The sequence below is a fragment of the Pseudorasbora parva genome, chromosome 10, assembly GCF_024679245.1.
Source record: "Pseudorasbora parva isolate DD20220531a chromosome 10, ASM2467924v1, whole genome shotgun sequence".
In the NCBI taxonomy this organism is placed as follows: domain Eukaryota; kingdom Metazoa; phylum Chordata; class Actinopteri; order Cypriniformes; family Gobionidae; genus Pseudorasbora; species Pseudorasbora parva.
Window position 1 is genome coordinate 24,381,437 of NC_090181.1, and position 19,565 is coordinate 24,401,001.

General features: G+C 37.4%; 1 protein-coding gene across 2 annotated transcripts in view; it reads right to left on the reverse strand.

The window, feature by feature from the left end:
- Nucleotides 1–13,744, reverse strand: part of chst15 (carbohydrate (N-acetylgalactosamine 4-sulfate 6-O) sulfotransferase 15) — a 36,126-nt gene extending 22,382 nt beyond the window's left edge. The window contains exons 1-2 of one of the 2 annotated variants that reach the window (XM_067455627.1): nt 13,610–13,744; nt 13,319–13,372 (exon numbers count right to left, since the gene is read on the reverse strand). The gene's annotated coding sequence lies outside the window, so the exon portion shown is untranslated. The remainder of the gene's footprint in view (nt 1–13,318; nt 13,373–13,609) is intronic. The other variant, XM_067455628.1, reaches the window with a different exon arrangement.
- Between the last annotated feature and the right edge of the window lie 5,821 nt (nt 13,745–19,565).

A 19,565-nucleotide genomic window follows, 5' to 3' on the forward strand; every position in this document is an offset into this window, starting at 1 on the left:
CCTTGATTGTACACTTTTATGGAGACACCCGAAAAGCTATCTTAGACAAGATATCTTATTTTATATTGTGCGCTACTAAGTTTTTATTTATGCAAACTCTTAGCAGGATTCATATTTAAGGCCTGGTTAACCCTTAAAAATAGCTATATTTAATAAGAGATACTTGAAAAGTGTTTAAAAGCTGCAGAACGTAACTTACTTAAACGTAATGTGCATAAAATAAAACACAAATACAACCTTTTTATGCAAAATGAACACTTCAGCTCATCTGATAAACCCCCCATCAGATCTTTTCTATATAGGAAATGCACAAACATAATATAAAATATTATTTATTGATCAATAATCAACATTGTATGTACATTGTATTATATATATGTTTGTTTTTTGGATCCCTTATATCTGTAATTTGAGTTTAAAAATCCTTAAAAACTAATAAAGATGCAATTTCTGATTGTAGTCTTTGAAAACCAAAAAAGAAGTGCTTGAAAAGTCTTTGAAAGTCCTGGAATCTAATTTTACAGTATAGAGTATGTACTGTATCAAATGCTATAGGGATTTTTTTTTTTTTTTTTGATCATATTGTTTCTTTTTCTTGCAAGATTAACATTTATATGCATTTGAAAACTAACTGTCCCCAACACTAAAAAGTATTTCTCTTATCATGCCTGAAAATAACAAAAATGGAAATGAAACTATAGACAGCTGTCTGAATATATCAACTTGTGACTTTTGAGTAATAGGGTGTTCATAATCAAGATATACAGATTTGCATTTACCTAGTAACAGAAGGGTTTGCTGAATTATACATATGAAGAACTATACTGTAACTATACTCTCATACTGTAGAATAAATAATTAATGAATCATGTCACCGTTGCTCCTACTCTATAAAAGCTGTTGTACTCTTTTACTGGTGGGATTCTCTGTGATTGATACGAGGCCCTTCAGCCATGAGTAAAGAATATTTGAAGGCATTGTCTGGAGTCTGTTTGATTATTGCTGCGCAGCAGGCTAGACACTAGAGATACTATGACACTATACACTTCTGTTCTCAACTGATAGTGGAGCACTAGAGACCTTATTTTCAAGGGATAGTCTCAAACAGGTATACAGTACACCAGAGTATAAATTCATAGGTGTCTGGGACACCTGGGTTCTTAAGCCAGGCGCATAGGCGAATTTCTACCACAAAACCTAACCACGGCTTAAATTAGATATTACTTTTGTCAGTAACAACCATGTAACACTAAATTACAGCACTGTGCACTTGGTATTTATCATTGCAGTAGGTCAGTAAAGCCGGAATTTTTCTCATTAAAACGCTACTTGTCTTTTCCTGATAAATTCAAGGGCATAAATAATACAGCCGTTATTATTAGTGACATCTTGGGACCCATCTGGCAAACAGATGCGCTTATGGGTGATGTTATGTGAACTCCTGCTGAAGTAGGGCCTTTCTCAATGCCCCTTTCTTCCCTCTCTAATACTCCAGCATGCAAAAGTGATGACAGGCTCGTGTTCAGTTTGACAGATTTGTTTTGGGGTTTGAAGAAGATGTTTGCGTCTCTGCTTGAAACATGGGGCATGTGGTTTGCTGTTGATTTCAGGCTGTCAGTGCATTGATGGAAGGCTTTATTGTCTTATTCTGTGCAGCGTGTGTAGCACCACAGCAAGGAAGCTGGGGAGAATTGGTTATGTAATCCACGCTGAAAAGAGCAGTAGCGCAGAAGAAAAGAGGTGTAATTAAACAACAGAGATGAGAGAAGGGAAGTTCCCTCAGGTGCTTCACTCAGCTGCCTATGTGAATAAACACTTCTCCGATATGAAAGAAAGAAAGATTGAACCAATCTTTATTAAGATGATTGCACACTTATACATCAGTATCTTTCACACATTTTACCACAAGAGCGAGGAAAAAAGACAGAATTGCGAGTTTATATCACAATTCGTGCTTTATTTCTTAGAATTGCGACTTTATTTTGCGCAATTGTGACTTTTGTTCTCATCAGTATCTCATTTATGTTCTTTTTCACATCAGTATCTTTCACACATTTTAGATATAAAACGCGCGAGAGTAAAAAAGTCAGAATTGCAATTAAAAAATTTCGCAATTCAGACTTCATTTCTCAGAATTGCGCACACATTTTAGGTATATAACGTGAACGCGAGGGAAAAAAGTCATAATTGCGAGTTTATATCTCACAATTCATACTTTATTTCTCAGAATTGCGACTTTATATTGCACAATTGTGACTTTTTTCTCAGAATTGCGACTTTATATTGCACAATTGTGACAATTTTTCTCAGAATTGCGACTTTATATTACACAATTGTGACAATTTTTCTCAGAATTGTGACTTTATATTGCACAATTGTGACAATTTTTCTCAGAATTGTGACTTTATTTTGCGCAATTGTGACTTTTTTCTCCGAATTGCAACTATTTCTCAGAATTGTGAACACATTTTAGATTATAAACTCGCAATAGCGAGAACAGAATCAGAACTTTATTTCTCAGAATTGCAGCTTTATATCTTGCAATTAAAACTTTATAATTTGCTATTCGCTATTCTCTTTTTTTAAGTAAGAAAGATCACAAAAAAGACAAGCTTCCATACAAATATAATAATATTTAAAGAAAAAATATATTTAATATAATTTTTTAAAATCAAAAAGACAAAGAATTATTAGAATCAATTCATGCAGATACTCGTGGTGTAACTAATTTACTTACTCTACTACTAGAGATGGACATTTTTTTCACATCTTACTTCCCTTGCTATTAATTAACAGCTCCACGGTCATGTGTTCAACTGTTGTGTGTTTCCTGACAATGCACTGTTGAAATACTATTGTGTGCTCGACAGGCAACTCAGGACACCTCTTCCCAGATCTTTTATGTCCCAGATACACACACAGTGCAACAATAGATCCAAGTTCCTCTTGCCATTTAATCAATAGCTTGTTCTTTGTTACCATCCACAAGGAAAATTCACAAGGATAATATGTAGCAAATGTCAGCAGTGCAGTTGGGCATAAAAATGCGAAGTCACGCAGATTCTATAGCGTCAGATAACAGCCACTTGAATTTATCTCATAAATAAATGATGTATTAGACTGGATTCTTAATTAAATCTGCTGCCTGGGACTTGCGATATAAAGAGTTGAGATACAAATTGAATATAGAAGGATGGGAGATTCATTATAGAGCATCCGGATGAACAGACGTGAGCTACAAATAACTCCAAGAATCCTTTTTTCATTTGCTTTAATTTTTTTTCTCTCTCTGTCTCTCTCAAACTATTCTTTTATGTTTCTCCACCCCCGGATGCAGGTTATGGAAGGCAGCTTTCATTTTTCTTTTCTGCAAGGTTTTGCCTATCACAATATATTCTTGTTTTCTTTTTTCCTTCATCTTATGTTTCCATTGATCCTTTTGTATTTTTATAGTTTAGTCAAAACCTCACTCTTTAAGCCAGGGTTTTTCATTTACCTTTTGTTGCTAAAGAACTCTAAATATAATGTGTTTCTTACAAGAGATTCCTTTGCTAAAATATGAAGAAGTATTTTCATGTGCCGTAAAGTCCCATAAATATTAAAACGGCAACATGTTGTTATTTAAATATCTTGTAATATACTAAATTAAATAATTAGTTTATTGTCATGTAAAAATATTATCTGGTAAGGGGGGTAACTATATATCGTTGAACGGTATATCACGATATAAAAATATGACAATATGTATCGCTGATGGAAATTATATGATTCGCGATATAAAGTTTTTATCCAAGGCTCAACTTATTGTAGCCTATTTATAAATTCACCCAAACACAAATTTACAAGTGTACCATCATGTCGTCGTTTTTCATTTAACTTCCAAATATTTCATATTTTTTTATGAAAGCTGAGGGATTTCTGTCCCTTCATTTAAAGTCCATTATTCCTCTCAAACTTAAAGGATCAAAAAAAAAATTACATCGTAAAAATAACTAATCGAGTGTATAATCCAAATCTAAGTCTTCTGAAGAGACACGAACGATGGTTTATGATGAACAGATTTACAACGACGCATATACTGATTTTCAGTGACATCTATCTATCTATCTATCTATCTATCTATCTATCTATCTATCTATCTATCTGTCTATCTGTCTATCTGTCTATCTATCTATCTATCTATCTATCTATCTATCTATCTATCTATCTATCTATCTATCTATCTATCTATCTATCTATCTATCTATCTATCTATCTATCTATCTATATCCCAATTTGAAATCTGTCTACCCCTGCTTTAAATGAACATAACAGTGTACATAAAGTATAACATGATTACAAATGTCTAACTAAGTAAAATAAACCTGTATGTACTGTATATTATTTCTAACACTGTCTGCTTTCCCATCTGTATAGCAGAAAGGTGCTTTGAATATAAAATGCCTTAAAATGTAATTTGCGGTAAATCTGGCAATCACAAATTACAGTTGTGGCAACAATTTTAGAAAACAAACTCGACAGACAGCACACTTTGTTCTCCCCTTTCTCAGCAGACCATGCTATTCTGAACCCAAACAATGCAGCCTCTTTTGACCAGAGAATGCCATCGGCCTCGTCCTATCTTTGGATAGTGGCTGGCTAATGTTCCATGCATCATTAAAGAGGGCAGCAGACCAATGCTCCTGGCACAGATGACCAAAAGAGAGGGGGAGAAGTGAACTCATTCAGCCCAGCATTCAGAGGCCATCCTCCTTCCATTGATACTGGTGCACAATGTTTATGTTTCTGCTCCAAATAGGCATGAAAGCAGAACTGAGAACTGAGCCTCAGGGGGCCTGACGCCTCAAGTAAAATCATATTAGGACTTAATCTGATCTAATTCTGTGCCTGTTGTTAATACCTATTCACTAGTGCAGGTGCTATAAATACACTGTATTGGGGGAAGGGGACACTGGGAAGGCCAATGTTTCGCTGTTCGCTTTGCATAGTCTTGTGTAGCCAGATCTCTGATTAAAATGTGGTCTGGTGACTCTGGTCCTCATTACAGCTTATTCTAGCGAAAACCTTTCTAAGGAAAGGACTGTCTGACCGACTTTGCTTGCTTTACAAAACTATAAGCGTATTATATCGCTATTAAATATGGGGGGGGGGGGGGGGCGTGTCACAATCATTCGAATACTGATAGAGCCATATACTAATCGCTGAAGTAACCCTTTAAAATACAAGCGGCAACATGTTTCAATCAAACAATGGTCTTCAATCAGGGCAAAGCAACACTATTTTCATTAGACTTTCCCTTTCCCAAGAGCACCTATTACAGACTATTCAACTCCAAAGCGCCAGGTTGTAGCTTTTGCATATCATACTGATGATATTCTAATATTTCATTGTGTTGAGCTCATTGACCATAAAAAAATATGGACGACGTAACTTCCTCTTCTCTTCCACTGAAGTAATTGAAACCTCCAGAGGTCCGAATATGGCACTGACATCTTGCACAGATTTGGGACCGAGTCTGCGTAGTAGTGACTTTGGAACAAGAATCTGCGTGTTAGAGGATCAGGAAGTAGAGGTGCAATATCAAAAGCCTGTCCACACTCTTGCAGATGCAGAACAATTCATTATGTTGGTGTGAAATAAACAGTTATGTGAAATAAAGCTCCAATCTCCTCCCAAAAATCCAGAAAAAAGTCTGTTAGTGCCTCAGTGACAACTTCACTCAGAGACGCCGTCAATCTCAGCTGCCAACCATGAGGTCACACCCTGTTTTTTAGCATCAAATAACTCAAACTAAACTTATTTTTTTTAAAGCGAACACTTGAAATCAAATCATCATGGTAACAACTGCCTACAATGACAGAAACCAACTGGGTTGTGACCTATACTGGGACCAACCACCGGGGGCGATCGAGCGTGGAGGCTTCAGTTTCTGAGAGGAGTGCTACAGGATTGATTGAGCTGCGCATTGATTTATTTTACGAATCTGATTTACGAATTGATTCGAACAAATCCACAGATGATAAAAAAGCACAAAAGCACTTGCTGGATCCGGTAACAGGTGGACTGAGTAAAAAAAACTGCACAAGGCCAGCCAATCAGATAATAGCTTGCCAGATTGTGAAAGTACTTTCCAGGTTTGTGTCCACTATGTCAGTGAGCAGACTGTGGCCGTCCGTGGGTGTGCCGTCTGTGGCTGAGACTATGTTTAGGATGACATGAGCATAGAAATTCACAGACAAACTCCACAACAACAAGTTCCCGTTATTTGCATGAAGATTGGCATTTAAGCCACTGAGCAAACACTGGGCAGGGTTATGCTTAAATGATATACTTCCCTCAGATTTACTCTTATACAGAAGCTATACAGTGATGCCGCCAAGAAGTGCATTACAGCAGCTTGCTAAAGTTCATTTTTTACATTTAGTATGCACTTATGTTAGCTTATGATATGAAAACATTTTTAGGAATAGACTGTGCGTAAGAGTAAATGCGTTCATATTTTCAAAAAGTAAAGAAACGCAACCCTCGAGGCGCCCTGCATGATGAATCATCCTGGTGGAATGGGCCATCGTCCTGAAAATGACTTCCCCTCATACTCTACTTTTTTTCCTCTCTCTTGGCGAGAATCCATACTATCAATATTTTGAAGCAGTCTTTACAAACCGCTGTCTTTGATAGAATTACTTTAAGCCCCACATTAAGCAGTTACACAATAAACAGGAAACAAGTATTGCATAGGTTGAGTAGCACGTTCATTACAGTAAATGTCACAAGGTCACTTAAGAGTTACCAGAAATATTTTATGACTGAACTCAGCAGACCATTAACACAAGCTCACTATAGCTCACTGAAGCAGGCAGGCACATCTCCCTATTTGGCCGTTTCAGACAGACTTACACCATTAAGACTGGCTAAGACAACACAAGAGATTAATACCACTCAGACCGACACCATTAAGACTAGCAAAAAGCACTCATGCAAGTTAATGCTGCATACAAATGACTCCACAATGGCACTCGCGGTCTTCTGTACTTGTAGGAATGCTGTTAGCATGTCTGAAATACACAACATGGCTGGAGGCAACATCAGTTTATATTCCCACAGATGGCCAAATTACGCTGACTAGGTTAGCAATTAACAATTGGTGAAGTGTGGAGTAAAAAATTCAGTGAATCATCTTTGTTGTTGCTATGGTGTTCATTTAAACTGCAGTGGCTGTGAGTCCTGCAAAGCAAAGAGGACCTGCACAACAAAGAATGATTCCAGGTAAAGAATTCAAGTCCACAATTTCTCATTTGGTGTGTGCATCTCTTGTGACATATATAAACTTTGACTTTAATGCTGTCATTTTTACATTTATAGAATTGTATTATTATATTTTTAATAAATTTACTTATTTTTTATTTATAAATGTACATTATATTTATTTATTTGTTTACTTGCTTGTTTACTATATACACTCCTGAAATATTTGGGGGTCGGTAATGATTTTTAATGTTTTTGAAAGACATTAGGCTCACGTATCAAAAAGTAATTTGATCAGAAATACAGTAACACCTAGCCTAGAAATCTAGACGCACCCTAGCGGCAGAAAATTTAATTTGCCTGCGAGTGTCGTCTAGGAACTCTCAATACCATTCTGAGCTGTGTTCCTCAAAATCTGGACGGCCCAATCACATCGTGTATAGAGTCAGCGGGCGGGGCCATAATGACGACGGCCGAGTTGCGTTTGCGTGCTTCTAGTAAACACAGAAACTGGCGAACGGCGGCAGTCTTTCGAATCAGCTTTGACCGCTATCCTGGAAGACTTGGTGTTAAGCTTTTCTCTGAGAAAAGAACAAAGAACGGCACTGAAGTCATTCTTAAAAAGGGAAAATGTGTTCGGAGTTTAGCCGACCGGATACGGCGAATGTTTAATCTATCAGCGAGCTCTGCTTCACCTTCGTTGCTCTGGTTGGTGTAGCGCTATCCTATTGCGTGCAGAGGGAGTTTGAAAGACAACCGTTTATCCCGCCCCTCGGATTGAGCCCTGTCAATGGTGAGTTTCCAGACCAAACATCTTGATGTGGGTCTGGCTTGTCAGGCTAAGTAACGCCAGTAATATTGTAAAATGTTATTACAATTTAAAATAACATTTCTATTTTATATATTTTAAAATGTAATTTATTCCTGCAGGCAAAGCTGAATTTTCAGCATCATTTCTCCAGTTTTAAGTGTCACATGATCCTTCAGAAATCATTCTCAGCAATATGCTGATTTAGGGATCATGAAGCATTTGTTTTTGTTGTTAACAGTTATACTTTATCATATTTTTGTTGAAAATTGTAAAAACTATATAAAAAATTATAATTATTGATTAATATAAAGTAAACAGCATTTATTTGTAACATTATAAATGTCTTTACTGTCACTTTTGAACTTTTGATAGTGTGATATTGTGTGTACAGTATTTTTGAGAAAGAAAAAAAACTTTAAATAATTTTTGCAAATGGCTGCACTTTAACAAAGAGTAAAACATTTAAGGGGTCTGAATACTTTCTGTGCCCACTGTATATATATATATACAGCAAGTGAACATTTTGTCCTCAAGGTTCATGATGTGTTAGAAAATGGAAAAATGGGCAAGCGTAAGGATTTGAGCGAGTTTGGCAGGGCAAATTGTGATGGCTAGATGACTGGGTCAAAGCATCTCCAAAACTGCAGCTTTTGTGGGGTGTTTCCGTTCTGCAGTAGTCATGAATCTACAGTATCAAAAGCGGTCCAAGGAAGGAACAGTGGTGAACTGGAGACAGGGTCATGGGCAGCCAAGGCTAAATTATGCACGTGGGGAGCGAAGGCTGGCCCGTGTGATCCAATCAAACAGACAAGCTACTGTAGCTCAAATTGCTCAAGAAGTTAATGCTGGTTCTGATAGAAAGGTGTCAGAATACACAGTGCTTCTCAGATTGTTGTGTATGCGGCTGCATAGCCCTAGACCAGTCAGGGTGCCTGTGCTGACTCCTGTCCAGTGCCGAAAGCGCCAGAAGTGGGCACGTGAGCATCAGAACTGGACCACGGAGCAATGGAAGAAGGTGGCCTGGTCTGATGAATTACATTTTCTTTTACATTACTTTGCTTGGTGCTTGTGCGTTGCTTACCTGGCGAACACTTGACACCAGGATGCACTAGGAAGAAGTCAAGCTGTCTGAGGCAGTGTGATGCTTTATGCAATCTGCTGGGAAACTGCCATCCATGTGAATGTTACTTTGACATTTGCCAACTAGATTTTTGCAAACCATGCACACCCTTTCATGGAAACGGTATTCCCAAGTGGCTGTGGCCTTTTTCAGCAGGATAATGCCCCCTGCCACAATGCAAAAAAGTGTTGGTCAGTAATGGTTTGAGGAGCACAACAACAAGTTTGAGGTGTTGACTTCCAATCGAGCATCTGTGGGATGTGCCTAACAAACAAGTCCAATCCATGGAGGTCCCACCTCGCAACTTATAGGACTTAAAGGATCTGCTGCTAGCATCTTGGTGCCAGATAGCACATCACAGCCTCAGGGGTCTAGTGGAGTCCATGCCTTGATGGGTCAGGCTGTTTTGGGACCAACACAATATTATGATATTAGGTCATAATGTTATGTCTGATCGGTATATATGGTCACACTTTAGTTTATGTGTTTAGTTTAATTATTGCTATTAATTAACAATGAACTAATTATTAATTAACTACCTATTAACTAATAACTTTTGCCTCAATAAACTTCTATTAGTGCTTATTAATAGTTGGGTTAAGGGATGTAGAATAAGGTCATGCAGAATAAGGCATTAATATGTGCTTTATAAGTAATATTAAACAGCCAATATCCTATAGTAATGTGCATGCTAATAATAATTTATAAGTATTTTGAACAGTTTGGAATCAAACATTTGGACTTTTGACTCAAAGCCTTATAGTTTGTGAGAAATCCACCGATTCTGACTACAAGCTCTTGTAGAATGTTCAAGTTACAGTACTAGATGTAAACTACTTTCAAAGTTTTTAAAAGATCACTCTTTTGATCTCGTGCAGGTCACACAATATTAAAAATTCAAAGCTGTATAATATCTGATTTGCTGGGGTATGAAATTGCAAAAAGAGAAATTGGAGAGCCTTTATAGAGCATAAATCGTGCCAGTGAACAGATGACATGAGTCATAAATAACTGAATTCTTTCTCATTGGCTTTTTTTCCAACTTTCATCCCCTTTTATTTTCCCCCAAAGGTTTTAGGAGGCAGCTTTCATTTTCTAAAAATAAAAAATAAAAATTAAAGACGGGGTTGCCAGAGGCTGGACACAAACAATCCACACACACATAGGTAGGAGGAAGGAGGCATTCACATAAATACACACTCACGCAGAAACACGGCTCCTTGTCAGAAGCCAAAGGGCATCTGTCTACCTGTCTGGCCAGGTTTTGCAGCTCTCAGGAAAAAAAGGAAGAGAAATTTTAATAAAGGGCCTTGAGTCCTATAGTGCGAAGTCTGTGAGACCCTGCTGTCTTCTTCTACTGAGTTTAATCTCACTGCTGAAAGCAATAGTAACAGTATATGAAAAGCCCCCTTAATACAAAAATGATGAAGAAGTTGTTTTATCTAATGTTATGATACTGAAAATGATCGTGAAAGTCAAGTTAACCATTTTTCTGTCTCATCACAGGCCAGGTGTAATATAAAATAATAATTTGCCCAATGACCATGATGTATATAAAAAATGCAACAAATTTTGTTTTAAGAGTTCAAGAGGTTCAAAATGGTTCAACTGGTTTATAAGGTATTATTGATTTCACAAACCAGAGCTTTCATACTGTACTATATTTTTTTGCCATTTAAAACATGTCCCCCAATGTAATATAACGTGTGTGTGTGTGTGTGTGTGTGTGTGTGTGTGTGTGTGTGTGTGTGTGTGTGTGTGTGTGTGTGTGTGTGTGAGCCTGTTTATGTGGTTTATGAGGACACAAATTTGTATAACTACATGGGTATTACACTGGTATTACACTTTAAAGGTGGTTTATGAGGACATATCAAATGTCCGCATAATTCAAATGGCCTTAAAAACATACTAAATGATGTTTTTTTGAGAAAGTAAAAATGCAGAATGTCTCCTGTGATGGGTAGGTTTAGGGGCAGGGGCAGTGTACATAGAATGTACAGTTTGTACGGTATAAAAACTATTACGTCTATGGAGAGTCCTCACAAGGATAGTGAACCAGACATGTGTGTGTGTGTGTGTGTGTGTGTGCACACACGTGCGTGTATGTGTGTGTGTGCGTGCATGTGTGTGTGTACCTGTTACCAAATGTCCCCACAAGAACAGTAATACCAGTAATTTTTGACCTTAAAGGGACAATTTTTTTTGGTTCTCATGAGAAAAACAGCCTATATAAATCATACAAAATTAAGTTTTTGTAAAACTTTAAATGTAAAACAGCAGAATGATTTCTTTGATTGGTAGTTTTGGGGGATAGAATATATAGTTTGTACCATAAAATAATCGTTATATCTGTTGAATGTGTGTGTTTGTGCATGCATACGTGCGTGTGTGTAGGCAGACAGTAGGTCAGAGCGATGAAGGGTTTGGTTGTTGGTATGGATAGCATGTTGACTTAGCACGAGTTATATATTCTGCAGCTGTTATGATCTGGTGAATGTCTTTCTAAGGAAGAGACTCTCCAGCCATCCAATACACACTCCTTCCTTGTGCCAACAATTACTAATACATCACAGCCTAGAGACTCCAGAGTGCAGCCATGACAAACATGAAAGCTCTCCATGGCAATTTCCTTGAGGTAATAGAGCAACTCTTATTTTCTTACAAAATGTATATAACCTTCCATTTAAATTGCTCTGAGTTCATTGTTGGTTAGAATTAACCAGCTACAGCCTGATTAGCAGGTGCTTTACAGTACATCATGGATTTCAAAAGGTATGTAAGACTATATCTATCTATTCTTTTCTCTTCTATGTCTGTCAATATATTCCATTGGAGAAATATGCACAACATGATGATACCCAAGTGAGACGTGTTCTTCTATCAGCCTCCACTGCTGTTCCTAGGACAACATTCCTATTTCCTACCAGTCTCTTTCCCACATTCTAAACCCTGTTCCTAAAATCACAGTCATGGCTGGATCTTTTTGGATGGTGGCCAGTTTGAATGGCAAATTTATAGAACATATATATTTAATACTATATATATATATATATATCTTCATCAGTAGATGAGATATATTAGGCAGCAAGTGAACATTTTGTCCTCAAAGTTGATATGCAGAAGCAGGAAAAATGGGCAAGCGTAAGGATTTGAGCAAATCTGACAGGCCAAACTGTGATGGCTGGACAACTGGGTCAGAGCATCTCCAAAACTGCAGCTCTTGTGGGTGTTCCCATATATATATATATATATATATATATATATATATATATATATATATATATATATATATATATATATATATATATACAGAATAAATCACATTAAATGACATATGATTAATTATGGAAGCACTGGTATTTGGTGTGCTGTGGGTATCTAGACATATAGCCCACCCATCCAAAGATTTAACATGGCAGCTAGAGCATTCATAATAATATTGGTATTAGCAGCCATCACCAAAAAAAAAAAAAGTAAATTAAATTATAGGGATTGTTTCTGGGCCATTTGATGCCACAAAATTGTTGCACAGAATGTTACGCATTCATTGATTTTATTTAGATCAAAGATTAAAGCCTGCGGCTGTGAGGACAACTTTTCTTTCTTTTTAAACAAAAAAACAAAAAAACCTCTTCAGCTACACATGTTATAGAAAATGATCTGGTAATAAATAAAAATAATAAAGATGTTTATGAATGTTGGTTATGGGAACCAGTTAGCCTGCATTTTTATATAAGGTTCAGAAGACTGATAAATTTGGTAACACAAATGTGCGTTGAGTTTGCTTAATTATTTATTGTCCTCATTCTTGTTTGTCTCTTATATCTGTTAACACTTGTTATCTTTACCTGTCATACTGAATTAGGTTGGTATAAATGAACAACAAAACTTTTGTTATTAATTATCAAAAGTTAATAGGGTAAATATTTGGGGACATTGAAATTCTCTGATGTTTACCCCAGGGCTTATTTTTAATGTTTTTTTCCACAAGAATTATTCAATAAAGAGTGAGAACCACAGCCTGCCAAACGAACCATGAATTTATGGTTTTATATGAGCAATAACTGTAACTATGGTATTTTGGCGTAAACTGTGGTTACCATGGTAAATGTTTGTAAGGGTAATAATGCAGTTGAACTTGCCTGAGGTCGTACACAGCGAATCTTCTGTCACAGCAGCATCCCGACCCATCCGATCTGAATGAAACATTGTGCGTGTGAAAATCCTGATGAGAGCCGCTATTTACGAAGCGCTTCTCAATGGACTAGTTTTAGAAATCATCTTTTTTGACGCTTTAAGTAACAATTAGTCATTGCCAGGCGGAGCATCGCTATAAGGCGCCTGGCTCTCATCTAATGTTTGGGTAAATCTATTAGCCTGATTCAAATCCCGTCAGAAATACCTCCATATTACTCGCGTAAAAAAAAACTTACCTTGACAACTTGTCCAGCTTTAATATCCACTGAACGCGTGTGTTTGCGTTTGAGACCGCGATATAGAGAACTTTCTGAGCGACTGAGTTGGTGAAAGCCTTTCTGTTTCTGTTCAAGCTCAAATCTCTCTCTCTCTCTCTCTCTCTCTCTCTCTCTCTCTCTCTCTCTCTCTCTCTCTCTCTCTCTCTCTCTCTCTCTAGCTCTCTCTCTCTCACAGGGGTTCAGTCAGTGGAGGGGGTGGCATACGGCGCATGCTGCTATGATGTGCTCCGACCAATCCCAGCTATTGAAATCAATCTACTTGAGATTAATAATAAATCAGAATAGAAGAGCAAAATACTTACTGGATTAAAACATGAATGGATAGCTAACCGTTGTGAAAAGTAGCCTAATATGACATAGTCTAACTATAACAATGAATGAGTTAAATACGGAAATGTGAATTTCATGATTCTTTCTGTATTAAATTAACAATTAGGATTTTGTCCATGCAGAATTGATTGGATCATTGCCCCGCCCTCGTGCTAGTAAACACGTCATCAGAAAGAGGTTTCATTGATAATTTACAACTGTGACAGTCTTTTCTTCCATATGTCATAGGCATTCAAAGTTAAAAAGGCTTTTCAAACAAGGCCCATCACCAAGGGGGGTATTGGGGGGCAACAAGTTATAAAATGTCAGAATTGCATGATATTTAGTAGTTGAAACTTGTGTTAGGCTGCAGTCAGAATTGTGAGATAAACTACAATTGTGAGAAATATCAGAATTTTGAGAAAAGTAAAAATTTAAAATAAAAAAATTGTATCGTAAACAATAAGTTTACCAATGGAAGTTTTAACAGCTGGTCTAGGATCTGTCTTCTCCGTAATAAAATCAGCTGTTTTAAGTGGTGAGCATGTTAGTGTAGCTATACATTCTCCAATTATAACATGTGTATAGTCTTAAGTGTAGATTATAACGGATAATAACAAATCATTTAGCATTGATGTGTAAGTTTTGCGTGAGACGAAACTTGAAATTATTTCAAAGAAGTCTATTTAAATTTTTTAAGTGGAAGCGCATATCCTCATGTTGTCAGTTTACCCTCTGCTCAGAGACAAACATATTTATATTATGCTAAATACGAGAGGTTGGTGTTATTGTTTTAGTGGATGTCTTTTTCTCTGATAATAAAAAAGTGTGCCCCTATGAAAAAAACTAGCCCTGCCTGTTGTTTGTCCATGGGGAATTGATTGGATCATTATGGTTTGCTATGGCTGCAATTTCGTGTAAGTGACAGGTTGTCCTGTCCTCATGCCAGTAAACACGGCTGCAAGAGGGAAGCACTTATTTTCAATATAAAGTGCCTCATATAAAGTATGACAGAAGTATTTGCAGTCCTTGAAACTGGTGATATTTTACCCATTCACTGGTCAGCATTTTTACAAACCCAATGCTGGGTTTTCATGGTGTCCAATCTCTCTTCGTGTTTGTACCAATTGACTGCCATGTTAATTCAGAAAAGAATGTAATGGTGTTTTGCCAAGGAAACCTTCAACAACAACAAAAACTAAGATGGTGTGCATAACATTCAAATAAAATAAACCATCCTCTTCGCTTAGATGGATTCACAAAAGTCCATGGTAGAGCTTTGAGATTAATGGTGTGTGTATGGTCGTGCCAAAGCCAAACACTCAAAAACTTTGGCAGATACTTTTTTCCAAAGGAAAGGAAAAAAATGAATGACCCTACAAGATAAATTCACTGCAGTAGAAATGCCAGAATAAATCAGTGGTGAAAAGAAGCATGAGCAGTTTGAACAGAAGTCATTGCATAATTGTTATTTATTTGTTTAAAAGGGATTCATCTATTTTCTAGACCTCAGACTGCCGGCTTGTCCATTTTTAAGACCACAAATGTAAGTCAATAATCAGAGTCTCGACAAAACATAGCTGTACTATAAGAATTCATCAAGTTCAGAGGTTATCGAGACAAGACTTGAGGTTTGTCCTCCTCATTCAGTAACTTTTCATTCAACTGAATAAGGATGCCAATATACTCAGCAGGTGATCAGTGACCCTGGACATCTTTCTCTTGATGTTTTTTTAGAGTCAGTAGACAGCGTTCTTTAGTGTCCTAAGTTATTGGAACTGTGACCTTAAAGGGATAGTTCACCCAAACAATGGTAGACAATGGCTGCCAAGATCTGCTTTACAAACATTCTTTCAAATATCTTCCTTTGTGTTCAGCAGAATAAATAAAAACATTTATACCGGTTTGGAACAACTTGAGTATGACTAAATTATGGCAGAATTTTCATTTTTTGGGTGAACAATCCCTTTAATTTTCTGCCAGCTGTAAACGTTTATTATACAAAATTATCTTTCAGATACAGTAAAAAGGATGTTTCTTTTTTTGCTGTGTTTAGATAAAGTTCAATTTGAAGCATACTAAAATTGGTGATAGTTGAGGGTAATTTTCAAATGTTAAAATTATTAAAAAAAAAAAAAAACATTGAAAAGACTGTTTGCTGTGCCATTTGCTGGCAGTTAATTAAATGTAGGCCTATGTGTCTTTTAACATTTTCACAATTTTACCATTGAATTTTGCTCAAAACAGTAAGAAATTCAAATCTGATATGAACAAGAAACTAATTGTTCGGGGATCTGAACATATTGTTTTGAGAGAGAAAAAAATCTAATTCAAGAATTGAGCCAAAGCAATGAGAAAAACTGTAATTCAGTTTATTATATGGTACTCTGAATACTTGATTCTGATTGATCAGGCTCTGCTTTCTCTCTCTGTCAGTCCCCTGATATTTTGCAATAGAGTGAATATGTAGCAATAGCAGTGATTCGGACGATAGTGACAAGACTGGAAAATGAGTCAGAGTTTAAACTTGAGTCAAGGCAGAGCATCATTCTTATGATGCAATCTTTAATTTCCGTAAAAGTTCAGCATTTTGTAAACCTCAGAAGTGTAAATATGGAATATTAATTAGAATATTTATTTGAAAGCTCCTCTATAGGCTTAACTTGCATATTTCAGTCATTTGGTGTATTTGTTACAGCAGCATGCTCTAGATTCCAGTGCCATGTCGCAGAGCTAATCGCTCTCTGTCTCTCTCTCTCTCTCACTCTCTCACTCTCTGTCTATCTCTCTGTGTCGCCATCAGTGCCAGCAGCCCACCTCTTCAAAGAGAACTGCCCTCAGGGAAATCAAAATTTAATTCGCCGTAACGAATGGGATTTGACTAACACTGTCACATCCTCGTGTTTGTTCAATGGTCTGTTCTCAACTCAGAATCAGAGATTGAACAACTGGGTCTTGTCTCAATGCAGAAACAGATGAAATTGATTGTGGCCGGGTGCCCACTAGGGGAACTTAAAGAAACTTGAGTGGAAATATACTAAAGTAAAAGTACTAGTACTGTCAAAAAAAAAAAAAGTCATGCCACTAGAGTAAAAGTACTTGTCCAAAAAACTACTTGAGTAAAAGAGTAGCTTATTTAAAAGTACTCATGAGTAGTGAGTCCTGAGCTGCGGATTCTATAAACCCATTACACTGCAATTTAAAAATGTAGAAAACACTGTACATGCTGTAATTCACATTCTCTTTTGCTGTTTGTCATATATCCTTCAACAGTTTTAACTTTTTAAATAAGGCTACACCATTATCAGTGATAACATATTTCTACTTCCAAAACAACAGGGAAATACTACATGAGATGAAAAGATTATAAAGTTACTTGCAGTAAACTCATCGCCATTTTAAATCATGTGTGAAAAAATACATTTAAAATGTAGTTGTAAGGCCTTCATAAACGCTGAGCGAATGTGTTTTGTGGAAGTGCACTTGCTACATGAAGGCAGATTGAATGGAATGGATTTTAAAAAAAAACTTCGGTTATAAAAATTCGGAGTCTTATTGCATCAAAAACCCAATAGGATTTTCCTCTCTGTGATCTACAAACATTTATTATACTTCAAAGGTTGTGTTCATCCATGGTTATTATCTTGATGGACAAAACATGCTTTATCATACTTGCGTGTTTTGTCCATCAAGATAATAATTTTTATAATAAACAACTTTTATGAATTCTGAAAGTGTTAATGCAGTCGCCAGAAGTAAATGCTAAAGGTAGGCTATAAACAGACTACACCACAATCTACTTCACAGTCCCACAAATTAAATGTCACCATCACTAAGCTTCAGTCTATATTGCGGTGTAAAAACAGCGATGGTGAATGAGAAACGGGGTGTGGGATGGGGTTGGGCAACGATACCTCCGTACTGAAGTCCATCAGCCAGTCCTCAGTCGTTAATTCCACCAGTACCTTGGCCACCAATGTTGCAGGCTTAAACCCCTGGTCAGATTCATTGGGGAACTCCTCTTCTGCGGAAATATTAACTGTTCTTGGGCTTTGGCTGGCTCGTGGAACCAGGCGGTAGCTCGCTATCTATGGGGGGCTCATGCAATTTCTCTGTGGTCGCAGGTGGTGTAATAGGATCTGGGTCCGGCTGTGTTCTGGATCAGGGATAGACGCTCTCCAGACACCGGATGATGGCTTCTCTCCAGTTTAATCCGGTGGTGTCTGAGAGATCAGCGGGATGGGGAAAGTTTGAAGAACGAGACCAATGGATCTCATCATCCAGGATGCGGCAAAACAACAAAAATCTTTAAGAAAATTAAATAAATTATTGCTGCCCTGAGCCAGGACGATTAACTTGGCCCGTTCATCCATATTGTGCCCCCCGGTCATCTGTCACAGTTGGCTTGTGCACAGACAGTCGAAGACATTTACATTTACATTTATGCATTTAGCAGATGCTTTTATCCAAAGCGACTTACAACTCAGGAGAACAGAAAGCGATCCGTCAAGAAGAGGCAAAGAAACACAAAAAGTGCCCCAAATACCAAGATCTGTATACCGCTCAGAGTAGCAAAAACCAGAAAGGGGAAGAAGAGAGGAGAAATAGAGGAGGAAAGAGATTTTGTTTGTTTGTTTGTTTTTTTAATGGAAGATTAAGTGCTCATGGAAGAGATGAGTTTCTACCTGTCTTTTGAATGAAGCGAGTGATTCTGTCGTGCGTATGGAGGACGGAAGATCGTTCCACCAACCAGGAACAATGAAAGAAAAAGTTCTAGAGAGGGTTTTTAATGCCTCTCTGTGATGGTACCACAAGCCTTCGCTCATTAGCTGAGTGAAAGCTTCGGGTGGGGGTGTAGACTCGTAGGAGTGAGACGAAGTATGCGGGTGCTGAGCTTGTGGAAGATCCATAAGCAAGAGTCAGAGCTTTGAATTTGATCCGGGCAGCGAGTGGTAGCCAATGCAGAGAGATGAAAAGAGGTGTGACATGAGCCCTTTTGGGCTCATTGAAGACAAGACGTGCCACAGAGTTCTGGATCATTTGCAGCGGTTTGATTGCACAAGATAGAAGTCCAGCCAGAAGCGCATTGCAATAGTCAAGTCTAAAAAATGACCAGGACTTGGACAAGAAGCTGTGTTGCATGCTCTGTAAGGAACGGTCTGATTTTCCTGATGTTGTGCAATGCAAACCTGCATGACCGAGCTGTCTTTGAGATGTGGTCTGTGAAGGACAGCTGGTCATCAAAGATTACTCCAAGATTTCTGACCGACCCTGAAGGAGTAATCAAAGATGAACCTAGCTGGATGTTAAAATCGTGTTGTATGTTGGGATTAGCCGGGAAAACAAGCAGCTCAGTCTTTGCTAGATTGAGCTGCAGGTGATGTTTTTTCATCCATGCCGAGATGTCTGCCAGACAGCTTGAGACAGATGAATCAAGTTCCAAAACATAGTTTAATCTCAGGTAATTCAAAGCACAACATAAATTAACGGTGATCTTAATGAGAATGAGTGTGAGGGACCAACTTAAATGAGGATGATGAATAGAACACAACTGACACATGAGCTGATAACGAGGATAGGGAAACCTGAACAAAGGACCACATGA